This window comes from Chamaea fasciata, unplaced genomic scaffold (assembly GCF_029207755.1).
Source record: "Chamaea fasciata isolate MVZ Bird 193981 ecotype frontalis unplaced genomic scaffold, bChaFas1.0.hap1 SCAF_7, whole genome shotgun sequence".
NCBI classification, from domain to species: Eukaryota; Metazoa; Chordata; class Aves; order Passeriformes; family Sylviidae; genus Chamaea; species Chamaea fasciata.
In genome coordinates this window covers 28,925,219-28,945,141 of record NW_027094092.1, presented here as the reverse complement: position 1 = coordinate 28,945,141, position 19,923 = coordinate 28,925,219, and the positions used below count along the sequence as shown (strand labels likewise).

At 43.8% G+C, this 19,923-nt stretch overlaps 1 protein-coding gene across 3 annotated transcripts in view; it reads left to right on the top strand.

The window, feature by feature from the left end:
* The first annotated feature begins 313 nt into the window (after positions 1-313).
* SUSD6 (sushi domain containing 6) overlaps positions 314-19,923 on the top strand; it is an 81,353-nt gene continuing 61,743 nt past the window's right edge. Inside the window, exons 1-3 of one of the 3 annotated variants that reach the window (XM_066188210.1) lie at positions 314-400; positions 941-1,024; positions 7,452-7,544. The gene's annotated coding sequence lies outside the window, so the exon portion shown is untranslated. Of the gene's footprint in view, positions 401-940; positions 1,025-4,729; positions 4,764-7,451; positions 7,545-19,923 lie in introns of those variants that run through there. The other 2 variants (XM_066188211.1, XM_066188212.1) reach the window with 2 other exon arrangements.

The window sequence follows — 19,923 nt, the reverse complement described above, 5'->3', positions numbered from 1 at the left end:
TGTCGGTGCAGCCGCACGCCGCCCCGCGGACAGGCGAGGAGGCTGGCGACGCTCCCGCCGGCTTCCAACAGTGGCCGTCGCTGGATGCGGCGGGGCGGGGCGGTGCTCCGTCCCGTCCCTCAGCAGCGGCGGCGGCTGCCGGTCCCGGGCCGCGCTCCGCCCCCCGCGGGCCGCGCCGCAGCGCCCCCCTCCGGCCGCGCCCCTTCGCGCGGCTCCTTTAAGGGCCGCCCCGCCCCGCGCGCTGCCGGGCCCGGCTCGCGGGGCGGGGCGGGGCCTGGCGCGCGGCGGCGGCCGGGGCGTTGGGCGGGGGAGACGCCGGGGCGGCCGGGGCGCGCGGCCGCCGACCTGCAGCGCCAGCGGCACCGCCGCCCCCAGCCCGCCCGCCGAGCCCGCCCGCCCGGTGAGCACCCGCCGCCGCCGCCGCCGCCGCCGCCGCCGCCGCGGGGGGAGGGCGCACAGCCGAGGGGCCGCCGGGGCGCGGGGCGGGGGAGCGGGCTGGTGCGCGGAGCCGGGCCCGCCGCCGGGGAGCGGGGAGCGTGTGCCGGGCGGGGGCCGGGCGGCGGGACTGGAGCCGGGGCCGGGAGCCGGAAAGTGTCGGCGGCGCTCCCCCGGGTGGCCCCCGCGGCGAGCGAGGGGAACCCTGCCCGGCTGCGGCCCCGCACGGAGCTGGCGGGGCTGCGGCGGGAGCCCTTCGCCGCCCGGCTGCCCGGCCGCCTCCCTTACATAATGTCACCTGTGGTACCTGCGGCTCCCTCGTGTCACAGCTGCGGGTGGTCGGTGGTGACGGCAGAGCTGGGCTTTCTCTGAGGTCAGCGGTCTTAAAGTGTGTGTCTGTTTGGGCGTGAGGATTCGCTTGGTGCTGGATGAACCTCTAGGATTTAATACCCCTGAGTAACAGCGGATAAGCGTTCATCGCTGTCTTCTCTTTTTCCTTTCGTAGAGCTTTTGGGTGCGTGGGGAGACACAGGGAAAGTGGTGTCTGAGATGAAGGTGGTAGTGGAGGCACTGCTGCGGACAATTCAACGTGAGAAACTTTGTGTTTGTTAGGTTTTCATCTTTGCTTTCTTCTTTATGGTGCCTTAACACTGCCCAGAGGTCAGAGCTTCCCTAGCAGCTGCCTTTACACGTGTGCAGTGCTTAGCTGAGCCTCTCCGTGTGCGTGTAACAAATCTATGGTAAATCCCCTGTAGGAGACCTGGAACTCAAAAAGCCTACGCTAGGCTTCTCAGAACTGACAAATAATAATTGTTGTAAGTATCCCAAAAATTGGGCAAAGGATGAAAAAATACCATAATAAATTGTTCTTATTTTCTAATATACTAATGGAAATAGTGACACGGTTTTTTATCTTTGTAGCGTTCTTTTAAACAGATTAATGCAAATACAGTAGTTTTAAGTGGGCGTATTCTCAAGGGGGTTACGTTATTGTGGGGAATGGACAGGATCTCAATATAGGTACGGTAACATGGATTTTGTTGAGTGGAAGAGGATGAGAGGAAGTAAATATATAAATTAAAAATATCCTGAAGTAGTCAAGAGCTAAACTGAGCCGATGGGCAGAGAGGATCGTGCACTTGTCTGTTTGCACTTCCTAGTGGCTTTTTGTGCGTGTTCCCATAAAAGCTATTATGTAATGGTGCTTCTCTTGGCTAGAATCTATTGTCACCGCAATTCCTGAGGTTTCTGGAGCAATGCAGCTTGTTCAGGAGAGTCGTGGTCAGAACAATGGGAAGAAAAGTTCTTAAGAGGTTTTAACCTCTTTAATTTTTCCTGCAGTAGGACTAAGCTGAAGACATCTGGCTCTTTTCCAGAGTATCTTTACTGTCCTCTATTGTTCAGCTTGTCTTTCTCTTCTCCTAGGCTGCGCTATAGCTGTCGGGCACCGGCTTGCTGCTTGCATCTGCATCAGAGCTGGGAAAACATTGACTCTCTCCTTTAATAATGTTTGTTATACTTCTCTTTCTAGTGTGGTTTTTTTTTTCTTTTCCCCTCTGAGCAGATGCAAAAGTGATGTAGTTAGAGCACCTAACTGTTGGTTAGACAAGAAAAAATCTTGAGATAATGGAGAAAGGGAGCTCTCCCAGTTCTCATCTCTAGTTAGAACTTGTCTGCATACATCAAAGGGAGGCAAAACACCTAAGCAGAGAAGGAATTTACATATTAAATGCCAGTGCTCTTAAGGATCGTTGCTCTCTGTGGTGTCTGAAGTTTATCATTGATTTCATCCACCTCCTCTTCAGGTGTCTGCCATAAATCTATTTGCAAGTCTGCCTTCTTTTTCTTCTTTTCATGACATGCTATTTTGGGGGGGTATATTTTGATGCAGAGAGAATAATTCTTTCTAGTAGTGTAATCTGGTGGCCAGTTGTGGCACTGGCATCTTTACAGATCATACTTCTGTCTTTGTAGTTCTCGTGTTGTTTCTGGTAGTAATTCGCTAAAAAGCAAAACTTTGAAAAAAAACTACTTTTCTTGTTTGCAGTTTCATCTTCCCTCTTACATTGACTTCTCCTGTTATTTAAATGAGCGTTTTATGAACCACCAGAAAAGACAGTACCATCTGAAAGTAAGAAAGTATGTTTCTTTATGGGCCACAGTGAAGGATGTGCTTAAAAGATTGGCATCTTAATCTAACTAGATTTTAAAATTGAAGGTCATTGTAGAGCAAGGTAGCACATGATAGGGAAGCCATAACTTCCTCTTAGACAAGTTATTGTAAAAACCCAGGTGCCCCCACATCCTCTTTAAAGGCAGATGACTCTGTGAAGTATGGGTCTGGAAAAGTACTGATCTTGAGGCAGAAATTTCCCAACCACAAGCGTAGCAGAGACTTTGGCTCTGTCCCCTTCTCTTTCTGCTTGTCATGCAGATTGACCACCTGTAGACTCTGGGGAGGACCCAACGTCCTTGAGTTGTGCAGTGCTTGGTGTCTCTGCTGAAACAGTTTGCACGCAGTTATCAGCAGTTTATATTTAGTGCAGCATGTGAAGGTGGACTGAAATGGCTGCTTGAGCACAGCTGCCTGGGTAGTCAGCAAGTGAGGGTAACTGAAGTCACTAAGTGTGTGTGTCCTGCCTGGAGTGTAGTGGTTTTGATGGAATTCGTTCTATCTTGGGGTCGTGGTTGTTTTCTGCTATTTTGCTCCTGCCTTGAGAATTGTTACAACTGTCATTAAGAGCAGCCTGCCATGGTCTTAACCCCAGCTGTGCAACATCGTAACCGTAGGCTTGGGTTTCTGTGACTGTTCCTGTTGGGTCACTTCTGCTTTTATCTGTGTACTTGCTTACACCACAGCCACCTAAATACGCCTCTTGCTTGTTCTGCTTTTGTGAGCAAACTTGCTTGTCTGCTTTTGTAAGTTGCTGGCCTCGGTCAGTCCAGGAAGGTTGGACGCTGCATGCTGGATCTGTATCAGGCCGCTGCTGTTGTATTTTTTTTTTCCCCTTTTGAAAGTTACATCTCTTTTTGCTTGCCTGAGATACTTGCAGAGAAGGCCATTGTATATGAATAACTGCATGAAAGGACAGTAGCTTGGAAGCCTTGCTCCAGAGGTTCCTGGACTGTGTCCTTTTGTGCACTCTGCTTGGCACAGGGACTCCCTGCAGCTCCTCTGCCCTCTGAGCCACTTGTCGGCTGCTGTAACCAGCTGATCCCAGCTGATCAGGCTTAGCTGGGAGAGGCATCTTTCACTGGCAGGGTTGGTCCCACAACCTGTTTGCCTGAAAGACTGGGAAGGAGGGAGGGAGAGAGAGGCAGCAGGGATTGAATTCTGCTTTAGGAGTGTGTAAATAGAAACATGAAGGCATTTCCTAGAACAGGGAAAGGAAAGAATTAACCCCTATATGGCAAAGGTATTATGGTATTACAGTAGGTTTCTTTTGCCAAAATACAGTCGTCTCGAATTATGTTTATCTAGTTGTCATGACAAGTGTCATGTCCTTAGAAATGCCATCTCACATGTTTAAACTCTTGTCATTAAGTTACTCTGGGTACAAATTGAATTATTTCAGATGTAACAATTTGACCTCCAGCACAGAGTGTAGTAGTTGGGAAACAGGTAGATTACTTCAGTGAAGCAGTCTGTCTTTTTAAGCCCATCTGTGTAATTCATCTGGCTTTGCTGCTCTGTAGTTATACAGACGGTGTTTTCCCTGACTCTGCTAGAAGTCTTGTTTTTGCAGCTGCACAAATTGATTTTAAGTTTAATCAGTGGAAATACTTCCTATAAATTTTAGGAAGCGAGCTTTTGTATGTACCAGAAAAAGTTTTCATCTGCCATTTGTATACTGGCTGTTTTGTTACTGAGCAGTGGCAGCTACAGCCCTCTCACAGGAAGCTTAGTGCTCTCACGTGGCTTACTACATGATGCAGTCTGCAAAGTCTGTTTTCAGACTAAGCATAGTGATGCTAATAAGAAACCAATGAAAGCCTGGCCTGTTGTATGCTTGCTTATTTATTTATTTATTTGAAATATTTGAGTATGTTAATTCAAGGCAGTTTTTTGACGAAGCTCACATTGAAGAGCTGCAGGACCAGGAATTAGAGGTGTGAAACCCCTACTTCTTTCCCACTGTCTTAGTCATCCCCCCACTTTCTGTCTTTCCCTGTGTGTTGGACAGTGAGCAGGCTCCAAAAGTGGAATGTACATGGAGAACTTTCTCTACAGCTCAAAGGATCTATGTGTCTCATGTCACTCTGATGATTCCCTGAGGGGAACTGCTATCCTGGCAACCAGCCCACCAGCAGTAAATTGGCTTCCTGGTGTAAGTGAGTGTTGAGTGGAATGGGTTGGTCATCACTGCTGTGGTAATCTTGTAACAAGGCAAAGTACAGCATTTGGAGCTGGTTCAGCAGAGTCAAGGGAAATTGGCCACTGGAATCACTTTTTATGTGGTGAATAAAACACCACGTCATATTTGTGCTGTAGAATAGAATGGCTTTCATTCTCACAGTGTACACTTGCCATAGGAGTAACTTCCTTGTAGGCAATTGAACTTTGCAGGGCTGAAATGTGCACCATTTTAACCTCATGCTCAGAAGTGAACCAGCTTCAATACTGTGTCTCTGTTCATAGCTCCCTTAGCTTACACTTCAAAAGTGCCGGGACCATTTGGAAAACTTCAAAGTCATTTAAATTTTTCCTCAACTAATTTTCCTCACGGTTTATAATATTGCACAGTTTATAATAGTGCTTCTCTGCCATTCCTGTTTTTTTCCTTGCATTGATTTAATGGGATTTTGTAATAAAATGAGTGGGAATTGCAAGAATTTCTGACCCAAACAAAGTTTGCAGCTTGTTTGGGAGTAAAGATAGAAAAGTAGTTATGTTAGTATATTTGATCTCTTTTTGCATAACTTTCAAAACTTCTAGGGGTACATAAGTTTTAAGAGGGAAACCCTGCTGATAAATCAGTCTTTAAAAAATGACCAGGCAAACCAAAACCAAGCAACACCCTTCCCAACCCCCCAATTACTGTAAGTGAACTTGAGAATTATGTTCTTACTTTATATAAAAATGCAGATCTTTAAACAGCTGAGCTTGTAATGTGATTTCTAACAGTAGCTGTTAAAGGCTGCTTGCTTTGAAAGGATCTGTAGTTTGTATGTGTAGTGTTAAACCTATAAGTTGGTGAAATGTTTGAATGTCTTTGACCTACTTAGGCTCTTTGGGTTTTCTTTTCTCTGTAAATAACTTCTTCAAAGTCTTCAAGGACAATATATTAGAGCAGCCCACACTAATACAGTTTTACTGGGGGATGTGCCAGAATCCCCTTTAGGTATTGGAGTCCATTTATGCTGACTACTCTCAAAAGGCAATATATTTGTTAGACCTAGTAAGGTGCTCTAACGTTAATTAAACCACTTCCCCCCACCCCTCCTTTAAAGGAAAGAATACATACTGGGTATGTGTTGCTCTCTAATGAGCCAAAAGCCAGCTGATGTGCAGTGAAGACAACAGTAATTTATCATTCTCTGCTGTGTATGGATTCATTGTATCTGAAATCTAAGACAGAAACTGCCTGTGTGGGTTATCCTTTGGTGTTGGTACGCAGACTGAGGAGAATCTCTTCTGTGCCAAAACACCAGCCTGGGAGGGTGATTGACATATCTGCTTTTCAAGAGAAGTGTCAAAATTGCAGAGCATTGCTCAGAGGGTATGAAAGCTTCACTTCTCCATCTGCTGCCGCATATGCCACTGGCGAGCCAGTGGCCATATGTGCGTTCATCCTGAAAGCTTTAAAGCCAGCTTCTCTCTGAGGGCCCCTCACTCCTTTTCAAAGTCCAGAAAGGGCATGCTGCTTGCTTCAGGAAAGGGAGGGTCCTGTTTTCCCCTTAGGAAAATCGAGTAGTATGTCTTTATAAGCTAAAGCACTATTGCAAAGAGCTGTGTGATCCTGAAATGCTGCGGACTTGTTCTGTGATGTGCAACAAAAGTGTGCTGGAGACTCATTGCAAGCTTTGCCCTGGTATATAAGGAGACTACAAAACCGTACAAACTTACTAAGAGATTGATTAAAAATAGTTTAATTGGTACAGGGAGCGAGGTTGTAAGATCAGGGTTTGTGTCTTTCTATAAGTGTATCAGGGATGTGAAGAGCAGTTTGCTAGGTTTATTTTTCATTTCATTAGCTGTGAGAACCTTCATCTCAAGTCTGTTTGTGGTTTCCTCTCTTGCAGGGCTTGCACACTTCTGTGACTTAAAAAGCTGACATTTAAATGTGACAATGAAATATTTAGCAACAAAGGAGATCTTTATGCAGGCTAGACAAAAATTCCTTTCAGCTGCATGGCTTTTGCTCTCACTTGGATGACCAGTTTTCCCAGTTCTCAGTTTGTTGTTGTACTTTCCAAAGTGGAGAAGGTTGTCTAATAAATAATCATCTTTTTAAATATTGGAATTTTTAGTAGTAATGCTGAATAAAAAGCCTGTATACGGTGATGAGACAGTAAAACATACCTCTGAATTTTGGCACTGTAGAAATAAATTTCTCCTATGCTTATCTGGGAATTATGCAGTATTTGCAATCATTGAAAGTGCATGTGTGTATCTGATGGCTGGAACTTGATGCAGTTTTAATATGTGTATTTTGGGTAACTTTTGGGAAGTTTCTGTCCTGCTGAAAAAACCCCGCATCAAGCAAGCTTGAGTGCTGCTGAAAAATGTTTTTGGTAACACTCTGCTACACTTGAGACTGTTCTCTTCTTATCCTTGAGATTTTTAAATGGAATGTGTGAGGTTAGTTTACATACTCTTTGATTTTGAGTAACTTGTGCAGTATATCTCAGACCCAGATCTGAATTTTGTGAGTGACGTCTGTACCTGAAGCATAGCTGTGTGCCTGTGTCCTAAAAACATGGAGCTACTTCTGTCCCTCAAGCCTCCTGCTCTTTTATGTGACAGAGTGCCATTCTTTGTACTCACAGGGCTAATATCTACTTTTTCTGTGCAGTTCTAGGTGTGTGAATCGACCTATGGTCACTGAATCGTCAGTTTAATCTTGCTGACTTGACAACTGTTGTATGTCAGCCTGTGTCAATACCAGGTAAGATGAAAGCTGATGCTTTGACTTTGTTTCTCCTGAGGTTTTGCTTTTAAAACCTGCATTTTGTCCAAATGCCATGACTCTTCTGTAAACTGAAGGCAGAATGTGCTGCCTTCCATGTTCTCATCCTGCAGTGAGACAGCCACTGGTCTTAGCATCTCTAACTTTTGAGACAGGAAATATTCTAAAATGTTCTTAGGTTCTGACTGCTTTGTAGCCATGCCTTAGCATTTTTCTTGACACCTTTGTTAACCTGGTTTTCGTGGTGTTCAGATACCAGAAGCTGTGGGGTTTTTTTTCCTTGTATTCTTCACTCTGTTACCACTCCCTGGTTTTGCTGTAGAAACTATTGAAGTCCTTCCTGCCTTCCAGAATTAAGCGTGCATGGTAAGTCACCTGCGCTATCTGACCTTTTCTCTTGACCAAAAAATAGGTTTTGTTTTGATTTGATTTTTTTTCCCCTACCTGCTCCCAAATGTTACCTTTGAAAACCTATCACAGAAGGATCTTACTTGTGCATTGTATATTTGATGTTTTAGTTGTAAAAAGCTGTCCAGATATGTCTTTCAGAGAATTAAACATAAAGCTGTTATTTGGACCTTATCCTTTTATCCCCCTTTAGAGAAGGGGTGTAGATTGCAGGGGGGTGAAGTAGGGAGGAAATCCCTTTAACGCTTTCAGCAAGATTATTATCCAGTGCTCTGGGGGAGTCCTAGTGCAGACAAACTAATGTGAGCCTTTGTTCTGATGCTAATCAAGATCGGGCTAATTCTTCTGACTATGCCCTCTTCCCCTCAGAACCCTCTAGCATTGATAAGGCATGAAGCTCCTTTGCTACCTCTCTTTTTGCTGTGCCTGCCTGATGTCCTTGTTTTCTATAACTGCTACCTTGAGTGCAAATTTTCCAGTTTTAAGAAGGCATTGTTTGGAATGTTTACTTAAATATTATGAGGTTTTTTGGGGTGCTCCTGCGTGGTACTTATACACTTCAGTTTAATAGATATCTTGGTGGCTCTGTGTGTGTGTGTGTGTGTATTTATTTTTTGAATCATTAAGTAAAAAAACCCAACTCTTTGTTGATGTGAGGCACATTGGATTGAATGCAGTGGCATCTTTTGCTACATGTTGGGACATGTAACTGAAATTTAGAAAGTATTTTCCATTCTGTCTCTTCTTGGCCAAAGCAAACAAATGTTGTTTCTCAGATGCTTTTAAGGATTCCTTAAGACACTAACTTCTGATTCCTAGTCCAAAGAGCTCCCTTACGTTTTCTATAGTGAATGTGTGTGCAACCTAGATAATGTTTTGGTTTACACCAGTAATCTGCTCTCGGCCTGAACATAATCTGCACAGCATCAGAGATAAGCTTGAAGCCTAAGTACACAGTGAAATATAAACAAAAAATAGTGCCTTTTCACCACATCTTATTTGTGACAATTGGGAAAGGATGGTGGTGAAAATATGGTTATGTCTCGTGTCAAATGCTTGCATCAGACAGAGCTGTTAAAAATGTCATGGAGATCAGGAAGAGGAGGGAAGAAGTGTTTTGAGTTAGCCTCTTTAGCCTTTCCTTTGGCAGTAAGAGGCTGATGAGAAGCTCATCCTTGTGCTCCTAAAAGCAGGTCTGCTAATATAGCAGTTCTGTTAGTGACAGTGGGCTCTCGGTGGATTGATGGTGGCAATGCTCCGCCATGGATAATCTGCCCTGTTTCTGGCTGGGCTGGCCTTCTGGTGAGTTTGTAAGGGAGTTTGAGGTCTTTTCCTGGGGGCTGTTCCCTCAGTGTGGTTTGAACCCTTTTGGGATGGGATGGGAAGGATTTAGACAAGTTAAAGATCTTCCGTAGAAGACAGAGACTGTATGTGTGCACAGCTAGCATGAGCATATTGGTGCAATGCTCTCCTGTTTCATTTTGGTGGAGTGATTTTCCCTAATGCAAAATTGGAGGAGTCCTGCAGTGATGATGTGAAGATCTGATTTCTTTGCAAACTGCACAGTTTTTGCCTATGTAGACATAGAGTATCTAGATAAGCTGAGCCCAAAAACATGTGTGAAGAGGTAATGGGGCAGAGGGAGAAAGGCTCCATCAGAAAATGCTCAGCTGAGGAGACTGACTTGAAGTGCTTTCTGCCAGTGACTATGCACAGATGCAGGGTGTACGTTTCAAAGTAATCCATCCTGGCTCCTAGGTGCAAACCTGCATGGAAACATTAGCTGTGGGAAGGGGTTTATCAGCACTTCTAAACGATGTTGTTTTTTAAGGTTGATTCTGTTGACAATATCCTGAAGGGACATCACTACCTGATACATTTTATGTGGGTGAAATTATGGGCTAGGTGTAACTGCCTTTGCCTAGTGCTATTAACCCAACAATTGTTAAATCTTAGGAAATGCTCATTTTCAGAGTGATTGCTTTTACAACCTGAAAATAAAACCTGGAAGATGTATGTGGTGTTTGGTTTTATCTTTTCTTTACCCTTGATTTGCATATGCAGGGCATTTCCTGCAAATGGATGCCCTGTACTTAGTTATTCATATTCTATCACTTTTCAACATCCTGCTCATCTTTTGTGATTTGAAACAAAGTAGGTTGATCTCTGTTAGCTTGGTTGACATGGGTACCTGTGCCCAGTGTTTTCTACCATCTCCAGCTGGGTATCTTACAAAGTGATGCACATACTGCAGGCTTTCCAGGCATTGTTCCAGACAAGCCTTGCTGAATTTGAGATATGTGATAAGATTTATTTTTATTGTCTGATGTACTTGGTGTCAAGCAACCATACTTGCTAAAGCAAGCTGGTATTTTATAGTCCTCTTGTACTGTGCATTTAATTGCTGCATAACTGATTCCTTCTGTGTCAAGCATAAATTGATTTTGGAGTTTTTATGCCAACATTGATTTTGTGGGGTTTCATACCATTTGTTTAACAGGCTCCCAGTACACAGGGAAATTTTGCACCCTCTTTCTACTTAAAGTGGTACTTGGAGCTGTTGAGAGGTATTGTTCAGCTTAGGAAACTCAGTGCTGTGTCTTAACAAGGGCTTGTGTATATCCTAAACTCTGTGGAGATACAGCCAGGCACTGTCAAGGTTCTCAGAGAAGTGAAAGGCAACACTTTCTTCCCTTTCAGCAGCTCACGTGGACTGTTCAATTTGTTTAATCCCCATAAGTGGTGAATTTTATAGGATGGATACACTAACAGAGGTTTGTTTTTTTTTCTTCCATGCCACAAAGATCAATATTAAATGTAAAATCAGTAAATTTTATCTACATATTTTTTCCTCTAGGACTCACAATTACTTTAGTCTTTCTTGTTTTTGACGACTTCTCCTTCTTGGCTATGGAGCCAAAAATGTTATACATGATAATGGTAGAATTCCCTCTAAGTGTAGAAGGCAACCCGTTTTTCAAATTGAAAAAAAAGTGTTTTTGAATGTAGTTGAGGTTCAGGACAACAATGAGATATTTGAAGAAGACTTTTTGAAGCTGGCTTAATACTTTAATGTACTGGGATTATCCCATGAGTTCAGTAGAGTTACTTCAGAGTTCCACCATGAAGGTGATTGCTGTTACAGCCTCACCTGATGTTGGAAAGACTATTGCAGAAATCCTCTCCTGTTTAGGCCAAGAGAAGTAAAACGAGAATATTGCACCCAGAGTGTGTGAAATGCCTTGAGGAGTGTGATGCTGTGCCTGCTAGCTGGGAATTGGATACTGAGAAAACTATTTGACTTTGCCCGTGAGAACAGAGACTGATAGCTCTGGAGGCTGAGGCTCTGTTGCTGTCTCAGGAAAAATACCCATGAGGTTAGGAAAGTTGATTAGTGTAGGCAGTATTAATGCAAGCTTTGTATAGTGCCGTGAATGTTGTGTAACTGCTGCCTGGCTTCTCTGCGAGCTTCCTGCCTTTCAAAGCATCTGCAGGAAATGGCACAGTAAATTAGATGAGCTTTTTTTGATCACTTGTGGATTTTTGCACACCTATATGTGTGCAATTTTTGATGGTAGATCAGTTTCCTCAGTATGTATCTGTCTGTAATCGAGGTGTAATCTACAGTGTGCTAGGCAGTGCTCCCAGGTGAGGACATAAATCCCAGTCGAAGGTCAGTAACATGCCATGGAGGAAGCTAAGGGGGGAAAAAGGCATGTAAAAAATGTTAACTAACTAAAACTGAAATAGCCTGTTTCGTTTATGTGACATTACTCTTAAGATGTTGATGATGTGAGTACATTTGGGAAGACAACCCTTGCAAAAATCTACCAGTCTCCTGGTGTCCAGGAGCTAGTTCTTGAAATGCAGTCATGTTCATTTGCTTCCTGTGAGGAAGAATTATCATTTGGCCATAGGTTTTTGCCTTTAGGCTGTGCTTGGCAGAATAAGTTTTAGGTAAATTTAAAGCTGTTTATTGGTATTAAAAGCTTAAGTTCTCCTTTCCGTTCATTCTCCTTTGCCTTTCTAAGATGAAGACGTTGTTGGGGTGAGCCTTGCACTTGGATAACTTGTCTGTGTTCTGTGGGTAACTCAGTAGCAAAGGATGAGTTTATTTGATTCTTCTGGAAGAAGAGCTAAAATAGCTGAAGTACATAAGCAAAAGCTCATTGAGTAAAAATTATATGCTTCCACAATTAATTGCTGTTTCCAGTGTAATCGGGTGTAACGTGTGGCTGCTGCGTGCCTTGTACTGCTCCATGCCTGTGTGTGACTTCATTATGTTGTGGTTTTCCCAATGTGTAAGGCTGTAGGATTGCCAAACTTTCAGCTGCTGCTGTAGGGTTGTGCCAGCCACACCTGGCACATGGGAGAGGAGGTGACCTTGTAGGTGTGCAGGGCAGGGGCAGCTGTGGGCATGAAAGGCATTTAGGTGCTGCTGCTGCTTTCTTTCTGCAGTAGCTCTGAGCTAGACCTTACCTCCTTTTGCATCAAACAGGAGTGCTTCCTTACCAGACATCACTGGGCAGGAAAGCTGAAATATTTGGTGTTCCAAAAACAAAGATCCTGTTGCTCTGGGGTTTCTCAGTACCTCATGAGCAGACTAGGTAAAGGGACTTGGTCAACTGGAAATTACTATTGTTGCAGAAGTTTCTCTATATTTGTTTGTGTAAGACTATGAAAAAGTTTTGGGGGTGAAATGTTACCTTTACTTTTCAGATCATAGTGTGCTCATTGACATAGGTGTGGTTATTTTGATATCCCACAGAATACATCTGGTCCTTCCAAATTTGAAGGCTTGGCTGTGCAGCTGCTTTTCTTCTCTGTGCTACATGAGATGATGAGCTGTCCTGTGTTGCTATAGGACACGAAATGAAGGACACGCACGCAGTCAGTTGTCAGGACAAAAAGGAGGGGCGTTTATTGTTCGACCTTGATTTATATAGACTCTGGACAATGACCAGGGATTGGAGGGTAAGGTTGCCACCTCTTCCACCACGCTGGTCAAGCTAGAAGTCCATCAATTGTCCCTCCTCCAGAGAGGAATGTAAACTTCACTTTTTTTAACTGAAAATGAGAAACTCCACTACAAAAATGCAAACATCAGAAGGCTGAGAAAGAACAGGGCGACAGTTCAGACCTTGGCAGAGCAGCTGGGTGGCATTGCTTATACCTGAAGCTTCTTTTAATTTGCAGAGGAAAAAAATCCTTTAATTGGATAGGTGACAAATACACAGATCAAAGTGAGACTTTTGAGGCAAAGCTTGGCTTATAAGGTAGAAGTAATCATGGCTCTTGTAATGAGGTTTAATGTTGGCGCTACAGAACTGAGGACAGACTTGGGAAAAGACAGTGTAAAAGTCTTTGGTCTGTCCTGTGGTATATTGGCCTTGTCCCCTTGACCTCCTTATCCTTGGCAGAGGGCAAGTGCCATGTGGAGATTAACTTCAGCCATTGTCATTTTCTGCAGGCCTGTATGGTTCTGTTGAGGTGACACACACAACTGCTGATCTGCTCTGACCGTTTCTTTTTAGGCTTCCACATGCAAAGGGATCACTGTCCAGCTCTGGTTTCAGGTGATCCTAAATAGATAGGCTATCTCAAGTTTCACACAGGAAAACAATGGATTTCAGTTGTGTCCACAAAATCTGCCTTTTCTGGAAACTGTAACAAGTCTGCTATGGTTTGACTACTGTTAGCCACAAGCAGAGTGAATTATACTAGACAAAAAAAAAAAAAAAAAGCCTAGGAGTATTTGTTATGGAAGTCCATATTCAATCTCTCCCTGCTGTAGCCTTTGGCTTGCCTAAAACTGTGCTACAACCTTTCTGATTTCCCAGACTATTGATTGCCCTGTGTCTGAAAATGCGTTTAATTATGTGAGGCTTTTATAGGCAATAGGTCTTCCTTCTCACACGGAAGAAACGGGAGACTACAGATCTTGCTACAAATTGATTGTTAGTAACTTCTGGTGACATGGAAAATCTTACATAACAATAACATAGACTGTGTGCAGAAGGCCTTAGATTCAGAAGTCTGCATCCAGCTTTCAGCTTCCATAGGTGTCTACACAAGTGCACTGTTTCTGCTGCTATTTGGTGTGAAATGTATTCTTTTATAGTAGGATCATCAGTAAATTATGAAGCCAAAACATATAAGAAAATGACACTTCGTTTTACAAACTCATCATCAAAAGCTAGCTTTCATAAGCATAAAAGATAAAACTCCTGGTCCTAAGATGAGACTTCTAGACAACTCTCTCAGTAAATACTTAGGCTAGCAGTAGCTAAAATTCTGATATGTCATCCCCTTTTGCCTCTGGCACTTTTTGTCTGTGGGACTGTTGAGCCAGACACTTGCTGTCTGTGTCTCTTCTGTGCTGCATTGCTTTTTCCACCTACTGCTTGGGAGGAGGCTGAAGAAGCCTTGCTGTCTCAGCTATGGACTTGAGCCCCACGTAAGAGCTATACACCAGGTACCTGGGACACTGCCTTTTTGTTTTCCTCTAAGCAAATGCTTGGGTCTGCTGGAGACACTTGGATTGCACTACATGTAAGAATATTCATCTCTGGCTTTCTTCCAGAATTCCCTTCCGTAGGCAGAGAGCAGATACAAAGTGAGATGTATGGGTCAGGGCAATAATATACTTGGATTCACACTGGAGTGCTTTAAAGGGGTGGAGAGGGGAGGCTGGAACATGGTGTGAATGAATCTGGGCAATAATACTGGCACTAGTTAATCTGGCCTATCATTTTTTGTTTTATTTACTCCTGGCACTTGATTGTCAGACTAGACTTTTATACTGTGTTCTCTTTGTGGCTTAGACTGCTCGGCACTGCTGCAAATTCCTTCTAATCCTTTTTTTCTATCTGTCTCTTGCAACAAAAACTCAATTGACAGACTGAATACTTGAATTCCAGAGAGCAAGTGTGGATTCAGGCTTGGGAAGAGTGAAGAACCAGCAAATATGGCAAGACCTTGTTGGGAAGGAGGGGTTCTTACAGAGGTGAATTAACTTGTGTGCTCTGTCTTGGCAGCTGTTGAGGGCCTTTGCTAGTGTCAGGGGTCTTATCTGCTTTAAAAGCTAACTGGTACCCACCAAGAGGTGTTCAAATAGAAAAAGACCTTATTGATCTGGTTTGGTTTGTTTGAAGAGACAATGATGCATTAAGATTGTCTCTCTTGCCTTGTAACTTTGCTGCATGGCAGATCTGTATGTGGGGGGGTAGCACTGCAGAAGTAGAAGCTGGCAGGCAGGTGTTCTGCAAGATATTAGAAACCTTGCTGCTGTGCTCCTGCCCTCACGTTTGTTTAAGAAAGATGTGTTTCTGGGTGCTCTGATTGGAGCTGTATCGGTTGCAATTCTGAGCAGTTCTTTCAGGAACTGAAGATTGCCTCACCGAAGTGGTTGAGATGTACTGTGCTAACCGTGCTTACTGCTGCCAAATGCCGCAGAGCTCCAGAGTGTTAACTGTAACCTGCTGGCGACAAAACTGGTCTTTCAGTGTTGCAGGTCTGACTTGGCTGTGGATAAACCAGGCTTGTGTTAGGACTAAGCAAAACTCCTACGTGAACATTCTCATCCTCCTCTTTCTGGCATCTTGACATAGAAAGTGCCTTGAGCTTGGCTATCTGGGGCAGACTACTGACAGTACCAGTTCCTTGGAAGGCCGTAGCTGGACTGGGAATGCTGTGTCTGTAACAGGGAAAGGGGAACAGACATTTTTCCTCTTAACTTGGAAGGAATGACATATTACTTTTGCTTTTAAGTATGAATGAACTCATTCTCCTTACCTCAGATATTGGCCATATGGTATTCCTGGTAAAAGTAGCAGATGTTCTTCTGCTGTGTTTTGTTTTGGTACACAAATTTTCTTTGTTTTCTTTCTGTCCTGTCTGCAGTGGGTTGTGATGTTGCTTATCTTGAGTGTATCAGGTTATTGCTCTGATTTTCTAAATGTTCATTTAGAGATAAGACAGGAGGTGCATGAGATGTTGCTTGGGTAGTGGATCTGATGTGTGTATAGCTGGTAAAAACCCTGGTTCAGTGTGCTCAGCTCAATAGCTTCTTCTTCTGTTTTACTGTTACTTACGACCTTTGCACTTTGTTCTTCAATGTAAGAATGTGTTCCACCCCACCTTCTTTATGGTAGTTTGGTTTGGTTTTGCTAGCGAAAGTAGTTTCTTTGCAAATCTGCATCACCTTGTATCCCGTGCATTGTTTCTCTAGTGAGAGACTGAGGATATTTTTGCATGTAAGTGGTTGTTTTCTGTGTTCTCCCTGCCAGTGTAGTTTGTCTTCTTATGTACTCCTGAACCTCTATTTCTCTTTACTATGGAAGAGTAGGCATAGGGAGGTGAACTGCAGTGTGAGTGCCAGACAGACCATGGCATTTGGCAGTCTGGATGCAGGAGTTTGAGGACTGCACCCATAAAGAGTTGTTCTTTGTTGTGTCTTTTGTTTGCATGAGGTATGAAGTACTTGACACAACACTCAAACTTTAGTCCTTCGTGGTGAAGATAACTCAGATTTTCCTATTTCATGTATTCTTGGGAATGCTCATGTGGAAAGGGGCACATTTGCTTTGCCATGGGAGTTCTGTTGGCCTCAAGCAGTGCTGAGCATGCACTGCTGTGCTGACCTGTGTGAAATCTTTCACACATGCAGCTGGAACAGGCATAGTTATGGACCGAGCCCTTCTGTAGGCTGCTTGCCTGAGCATAGCTGAAGGCAACTCCTTTCTTCCCTTTTCTCTGGAAATCTATCTGTGGTCAAAATTTATTTCTACTCCTTGTTCAGGAACCCTGCCTGCTGGTTTTCTTTGTAAAGATAAGCACATCAGTAAGGATGTATTTCCTAAGAAGGGTGTCAAACAAAGGAGAATGTGGTGGTAGATTTTTTTAAGATTTCTAGATTAAGAAGGAGGATTTGCTGTTAATATCGAGAAAGCTGCCATGATTTAATAAGAAAAAAATGTCCATAATTCAGTAAGGGATATGGTGATGAGACTGGTTAATGTGAAGCAATTGTTATCTTTGTCTTTCATTTTTGAGAGAATGCAGATACCAAATGTGGAACAGTTCAAAATGTGTGTGTGTGGTTGATTGTGCTTTCTAGTTAATGTGATACTGAGAAGAGGCACTAGCACGGGTCCTGTGACCAGTCTGTTGATACTTTATCTCTTGCTTTACTTTGGAAGGACTGTGGTAGTGACATGGGGCAATCCCCTGTGGGGAAAACATGAGTCTCTAGAGGACAGATTCTGTCTTTCTGACGAAAAGTAGAAGTGGGGAGGTGCTTACCTCAGGGCCTAAGGGGTATGCCTCACATCATGCACTGAAGAAGCCTGTAGTAATGAACTACCCTTCCTGTCTGTGTTCAGAAATCACTAGTCCTTTCTGGAAGACTTGTGTCTGGATGCTCTTGGGCTTGTTGTTTTCTGTTTGATGCTGTAAATTACCTGTGATGGTTTGTACATTCTGCTTAGCATGTGAGGGCTTGTAGTTCTCACATTCAGTGAGACAAGCTTTGACTGCAAAATACTGCCACTTCCAAACTTAGTTTGGCCCCTTAGCAGAGCCAGTCAACTGACCAAACTCTTCTAAGCATCTGTTCATGAAAGAGACTGAAACCTGAAGTGCTTTGCCTAAAGAGGGAAAAGTCTGTTTGATGATGGTGGGCTTAATGGTAGAGTTGTTCAGTTACGATCGATGGCTCAAAAATTTTAATACTGCTCTCACTAGAAGACAGAATCACAAGAGTGAAACCTGCTGATAGCTGTGTTTGGGAGCAGACTCATGTTCCCTGAGAACCCCACTGGGCTCAGTTACAAGGGTGCAACAAAGCAGTGTTTTCATCTTTGTCCATAATCAAAAGAGGAACAGCTGCTCTAGGGGTGATAAAATGTAAGGAAAGGCCAGATAAATTCTAAAACATTGAGAAGAGACATATTTCTTTGTAATAATCTCATTGGTATTTACAGAGTTACTATAGTCTTTGAGGTGCTGCCACAATGTACACAGTTTAAGCAAAAACAAAACAAAAGGTTCTTTAAACTCTGATGGAAAAAAAAATCAGTGTTCAAAATAGCTGTAGGTGTTTTATAGCATATCCGTGTTTCTGCGTCCCTCTGCTCTCAGTAATTTGCCCTGCACTGCCAGTGTAGCACCCCACGTTCCATTCTGCAGGAATACTTCGGCTTAATATCAAGCTCTGAAAGATACGTTCGGTAGCACCCTATGATCTCAGCCAAGGAGGGGGTGTATGCTTGTGTAGGTTCTGTCTGTTAAGGAGGCATGGCTAAACTGGGAACAGTTAAAACAAAAAATTACAAAATAAAACCCCCTCACCCCATTCCCATCTCTCATCCACCCCCGCCCCCCCCCCCCCCCAACAGCTCTGCCTACCAAAAAACCTGCACACTTTCTGAAAGCCCATCTGGCATGGGAGAGGAGACAGTTTGCTCTTTTTCCTGGAGCAGGAGATCCCTGTGTTGCCGTTTGTGGTTGCTTAGGGAAGCCTTTTGCAGGTATCTACAGGGTGGCGATAATCCCTTTCGTGAAGGAACATAGCCTCCACTATCCGTCCGCAGCTCACCTGTGCGCTGGGCTCGGCCAAGGGGGACCCTGCCCAGCCTTGCCGAGGGGTGCGGTGCCCGCACAAGCCTCCCTGGATTGCTGCTGCTGCTGCTGCAGCCGCGCAGGGCCTTGGCGAAATGCACCAAGTAACTGCCCTCAAAACCTTGCAAACTCATTCCTGTCTGCCCAGGGGCGTTTTTTTTTTCAGCCATGGGAAGTCCTGGAGACATTGTTAATGAGTTCAGCTGAGGAAATCACACAAGGAACTGTGGGAAGAGGGAAGGCTCATTCTTGCGTGCGAAGCGTGAGCTAGAATGTGTGCGAAGAGGTGTGGTAAAAATCTAAGGAAGGAATGAAAGAGAAATGAAACAGAGGTCAGGCATTGTTAAGACTTGAAAACAAAGGGAAAAAGCTGAAAACTGGAGAGGATAGCCATTGGCAAAGAAAGCCTTCGTTTTTAGTCGTTTCATAAATCTGATTTTATAAATCAATAAATATCACGCTCATGTCAGTGACTGTAGCTACAAAAATATAAAGGGGGTTAAATATTTACTGATAAGAATTTGAGGGAAAACTTGCTTTCAAGTAGTTTTGCCCTTTGATTCTTGCTACTGAGTCAAATTATTGGCATATTTGGGACAGAAATAGCTCATGTATCTGAGTGACCTTTTAATTTCCTTTTCAGTCTTCTAAACTGTAGTGAGTAATGAACTGTAGTGAACAAAGAAAGCATTAAGAACAGGCGTGGTGCAGATTTTATTGCATGTTTGCAGTAGACCAAAGAGCTCTGTATTTCTTTGGGTGTGATATAGCAAGAACCTGCTGTGAGAGTAAGATCTCTGGGACCAGTGATCGCTGGGATTAAAGAGGTGGTTTCTATTCCACGTGATGGTAGCTTATGATATCCGTGTAGCAGTGGTCTCTTTTTTTGCTAAGTGTTTATACATCACCTACCACAGCACGATCTGATTTGTAGGCTCCAATTTCTGCTTTTCTTTGACCTGCAAGTGTTAATGAGGCAAGAAGTGCTTGTGAAGGGCTTTTTTGCCTAGTCACATACCTGTCCGAAAGCAAAAGTTTATCCTTTGGCATGTGCCCCAGGCTTCCTGTCTGCATCTCTTCCTTTGCAGGGTCTTCTGCAGCGAGTCACAACAACTAGCTGTTTTGTAGGAAAAAGGATGTTAAAAAGCATGTGCTAAAGAGAAGGGATGAGAAATGACGTTTTAGCCAAGAGGCTTTCATTGTATGAGCGGGGGGAGCATGCAGCAGAGGGGGAAGCAGCATGAGATCAGCGGGCTTTTTATCGCACAGCATGAAAAGATCCCACAACTAAAATTTGATTTAACCTTTGCTTCCTGTGCGTCTTACAAGA